The sequence below is a fragment of the Genypterus blacodes genome, unplaced genomic scaffold, assembly GCF_046128005.1.
Source record: "Genypterus blacodes isolate CSIRO-AG114 ecotype Tasmania unplaced genomic scaffold, CSIRO-AGI_Gbla_v1 ptg000058l_1, whole genome shotgun sequence".
In the NCBI taxonomy this organism is placed as follows: domain Eukaryota; kingdom Metazoa; phylum Chordata; class Actinopteri; order Ophidiiformes; family Ophidiidae; genus Genypterus; species Genypterus blacodes.
Window position 1 is genome coordinate 3,439,896 of NW_027466870.1, and position 5,105 is coordinate 3,445,000.

General features: G+C 48.7%; 1 protein-coding gene across 1 annotated transcript in view; it reads right to left on the bottom strand.

Moving 5' to 3' along the window:
• Window positions 1–2,850: 2,850 nt before the first annotated feature.
• arhgef18b (rho/rac guanine nucleotide exchange factor (GEF) 18b) overlaps window positions 2,851–5,105 on the bottom strand; it is a 31,175-nt gene continuing 28,920 nt past the window's right edge. Inside the window, exon 31 of the mRNA XM_076152842.1 lies at window positions 2,851–5,105. This exon is cut by the window's right edge and continues 1,122 nt beyond it. The gene's annotated coding sequence lies outside the window, so the exon portion shown is untranslated.

A 5,105-nucleotide genomic window follows, 5' to 3' on the forward strand; every position in this document is an offset into this window, starting at 1 on the left:
TCCTGTGGTTGCCAGATAATTTCCCACCAGTTGCGTAAGCTGAGTTTCTTCCTCTGAGGCGTTGAGAAACTCAGAAGACTGAAACAGAGGCAGAGGTGAATCATACCTCTGTGTGTGTGTGTGTGTGTGTGTGTGGTAAGTCAGTGTATCTTTTAAGGATTTCAAGAAAGAGAGGGAGAGAGAGAGAGAGAGAGAGAGAGAGCGCACTTTAAAACTGGTTTTGGCCATTAGAGACAGCAGACAGTCATACATCTGCCAAGGCCAAACAAGCCTCGATAAAATCTCTGTCTCTCTCTCTCTCTCTCTCACTCTCTCTTGTGGCCTCTTGCTCTTTTGGCCGCCTCCTCTTCCTCCTCCTCCTCCTCTCCCCACCATCAGAGAGCAGCCATCCATCTATCCTTCGTCCTTTGCCAGTTCCGGTGGGCGGCTGGCGAGCTCTCACCATTCCAGCTTCCAAATCAGCCAGTGTGCCTGTGTGTGTGTGTGTCTGTGTGTGTGTGTCATCTTCCCCCCTCCTGTAAAGCGGTGCTGCTGTCTGTGATGAGCTGTGCAGAGCTGGGAGCCGAAAGGAGGAAGAGCAGCAGCAGCAGGAGGAGGAGGAGGAGGAGGAGGAGGAGAGCAGGAGCCATTATTACTCTCGCCTCCTCTTCGTCCTCGTGCAGCCGGAGCTCTGCACTCTTCCTGATTTGGCAGAGTGTCCGCAAAGCAAACACTCCTCTTCCTCCTTCTTTTAGCTGACATATCGATGTCACGTTGCTTTAAGAGAACACACAGATACACAGCAGAGCCTGAAAGCATCAGACTGAGACAGGAGAGGTGACTCTGCTCTGTGATGAAGGCAGACAGACGGGTCTCATTACAGCGCTCACATCCAACACAAAACTTTTCCTTTACTAATTCCCATTTTCTGAGCAGCACACACACACACAGACACCGACACACACACCAGCGTTTGGCATAAACAAGTTTAGAGATGGCATGAAACCTTCCATTTGCTCTTTCCAGGGAGAAGCCGGGGCTCAAATTGCCCCCACATCTTCACTCTGTGAGATGCGGAGGCTTTTCCGTGTGAGCTGCCAGGAGGCTATTTGTGTTGGCGCCAGCAGTTTGACTTCAAGCACCAAAAAAGTGTGTGTGTGTGTGTGTGAGGAGAGTTCTTCTTCTGTGTAAATGCGGCAGAGACCTCCCACTCAGGCTGAACTACGACCTGAAACTGAAGAAACGCCGCAGATTTAGAAAACACTTTAAACGTGTGCGATCTGAAGGTTTTCCTCCTCTTCGTCACTCTTCAGCAGGTTGATCTATAGCAGCATTTACCATTCAGCACTTCCTTGTAGCCTCCCGGGAGTCAAACTGGATGGACAAGGAGGCAGCGACTCGGCTACAGATGACTGCAGAATGCAAATCCGGCGAGGACAAAGGGAGAGCCGGGCACAGAGCACACTTCCTTTACAATCTCTCTCTCTCTCTCTCTCTCTCTCTCTCTCTCTCTTCTCTCTCTCTCTCTCTCTCTCCTCTCTCTCTCTCTCTCTCTCTCTCTCTCTCTCTCTCTCTCTCTCTCTCCTCTCTCTCTCTCTCTCTCTCTCTCTCTCTCTCTCTCTCCTTTCAATCCACCCGAGGAGGAGGCGCCTTCTCCTCCGGCAGAACAACACCACCCACCTGATCTGGTTCCTACCTGGCAGAACGTGTCCCTCTCACACGGGGACGCCCCCTTTGTTTGTTGCAAGACGGAAGATCGGTCGGAGGAACAATGCGGCTCATTCAGGCGAGGCAGAACTCTGAACCGGGCGGGAAGTTTACCTAACGTGTCTCCACGGATACGAGCGCATGTAAATTATTACTACGACACCTGTCAACGCCCCGCAGACCTTTACGGCTCTGCGTCTTATCTGTGGCTGATAAATAAAGAAGTCTAAACGTCTTATCTGGGACAAACTTCTGTGTCCCAGCATGCACCTCAGCCCCGTCCACTGAGCTTATGTAAGCTGAGTCTAAGTGAAGGCCTCCCAGGACCTTGCGGAGCTGGGAGACGGGCTTTCACCGCCGAGCGACTCTTTGTAATCACCTCGGGTGTTTGGCAGGAGACGCGGGACACGGAGGCTTTGTGTCCTTTCAGCAAACACGGCTTTGTGACGGAGATGGAGAGTAAATCTGGACTTTCACTCCTCCAGGCAGGAGTCCTACTTCCACTAGAACATTCTACCTCCTTGGCCTCGTTCTCCTCTCGTCTCTCTTCTTCTCCCCTTCGGCTCATATATTCCTTCACTCCTCTCCTCCCTTCCTCTTCTTTTGTCCTTTCCTCTTTATTTCCTTCCTTCATTTGTTTCCTTCAAGCTCCACCTGTCAGCAAAACTAAACTCTCTATTCTTTAGCTGCTGTGTGTGTGTGTATTGTAACCATAATCCTACTTTACTTTGATTTGAATGCACGACCTTTAACCTTAATAAAAATCAACGTGACACTTTATGACACTTAACTGACAAGAGGACGGACCGTCAAACTAAGATCTGTCCGCCTCTCTTCACACGTAGCTTCCTTCTGTTTACTCAGACGAGAGGAAAGGAGGAGAGGGAGGAGACGGCAGCTTCCATCACGGAGGAGCAGCCTGGAAACAGAAGAGGAGAGAGGAGAGAGGAGACGGAGCAAAGCCACTAATGACAGCAGACAATAAAAGGGACGCTGCTCTCCACGTCTTCCCACAATAACACAGGAACCCGACTGTAAGAGAGCAGCAGAGGAACTCCACGGCTGGAAATAGAACTTTTGTCTGGCAGCACTGTCATTAGACCGTCTATACACACACACACACACACACACACACAGGTAGAATAAAGTCAATCAAAGCCAAAATACTAATTCACAATCTTTATTCCTAACTCCATGTTTCTAAGGCAGCAGTTTGTCTCCACAGGTCTGCAGTCAGATTAACCCCGTCTGCTGTGAGCTACAAACAGGATCAGACTGAGTGAAAACACGGCACAGACGACAACAACAACAACAACATTATAGACATTCATTCATTTTCCCCTTCAAGTATACAACTATCCAAAGTGACTAAGTGAAGATTGGCCGAGGAAATAATAACAACAAGTATTTACAGCTTTCAGGTCCAATGTGTGTGCGTGTGTGTGTGTGTGTCTGTGTGTGTGTGTGTGTGGAAATAAAACAACAACAAATAACAGCTGGAAACAAGTTAGCTCAGATACACATACATACACACAAACACACACTCTCACGGACACACACAGACACACACACAGTGATTTGACTGACTGGCTCCCACATTGAGTTAAGCAGTTCAGAGTAGAAAAGAACATTTAAGACATGAGTTTACGTGAAGTGACGTACCGACAGGGCTCAACCTGTCTCGTACCTGCAGCAGAGCTAAAGTGCTCACACACACACACACACGCTCACACACACGGACACCACTTTACATCGAGTCTAACGTCTCTTATCTGGAATTGATTTAGTTGGAAACAGAAAGATGGACACGTGAATGGAATCTCTCGCTCCTGCTCACCTGTGTGTGTGTGTGTGTGTGTTCATGTCGGTTGTTTCCCTTTCACAGCAGAGGTGGATGAGCTCGTATCCCCGCAGTGACAGAACATTGTGCGTTTGTGTGTGTTAACATTCAGAATGCACACTTGAGGCTGCAGATAAACAGAAAGGAACCTAAACGACAGGTGAGGCAGGACATGAGCTCTCACACACACACACACACACGTACACATTACCAGAGGAAAACACTTCATTACCCACCACACACACACACACACACACACACACACACACACACACACACACACACACACACACACACACACACACACACACACACACACACACACACACACACACACACACACACACACACACACACACACACACACACACACCACCTTCATATCAGAGCCCAGAGTCTCTTTGGTCAACAGATGATGTCATGTGTACGGCTGCTACATCATGTGGGTGGAACGTGACGTCAGCGCAGGAGAACCACAAACAAACACACACACACACACACAACGGGGCGCCTCTACTTGTCCGCTACCATGGCAACACGACATTAAATAGGTATAAGTTCATTTGCACGTCGGCGCTGACTGACTGCCGGGCCGTGGGAGTGTTTTGACATACACACACACACACACACACACACACGACCACTGTTACACACTTCTGCATCGGGTCAAACATCTCTGTGACGAATTCAAGATGGCCGCAGTGAGGAGACGCCACATATGTACAAGAATATACATAATTGGAGTAAACAGAGGAGAGAAATAGGATGAAATGTTAAAATGAGAGGAAACCCGATCGTCCTGGCGTAGATTTAAGACTCAGCCGCTGAAACGTCAACATAAACAAGACCTTAGCTTATCTTCATGTACCTGAAGGTCGCAGGGGTGAACTAAGGTCGACGCGTCCTGATAAACTCTTAACACGCTTCAGTGATCTGCTCAGTGAGACAGGTAGCGTCTGTCTTACCTGAAAGAAGCCTCTGTGCCTCTGAATCAGTAAACATCCCGTCCTGACTCATACAGATGTGGGCTTTGCTCTCAGGACAGATGTGAACTTCTGATCTGATTGTGTTCTGTTGTGAGTAACAGAGAGATGCATGCTGGGTATATTATCTCCACTCTCTTCTCCTGTTGAGCTTCACTGAGCAGAAAATCAAAGCGTTTAAAAGTAAACGTCCCGTTTAAAGGAGCAGAACGGAGTGTGTGACGCGTGACGCGGTGTGTTTCTTCATCCTGCTCACCCCGGAGTGAAGGAACGCTGACGTCACAGTGGAGAGGAGAGATCGGCCCGGGTTTAAGATCCACTCCTCCGCTTCTCTACGGCTAAAGTCCACAATTAAGAGAGTTAAAGAGATGAGAGGCAGGAAATCAAACAGCTGAAGCACGCACACACACACACACACACACACGCCGTTACACTGCAGCAGGAGGAGGAGGAGGAGGAGGAAGGAGTAAGAGTACAATATTGTGTTTATCATCGTCACATGCTTGTAAATGAGTTTTTAAACAGCTGACATTTGATCCCACAGTCACGTCTTCTTCTCCTCAGTGTGAAGCGTCTGAGTCGCCCTTTATGGAAAT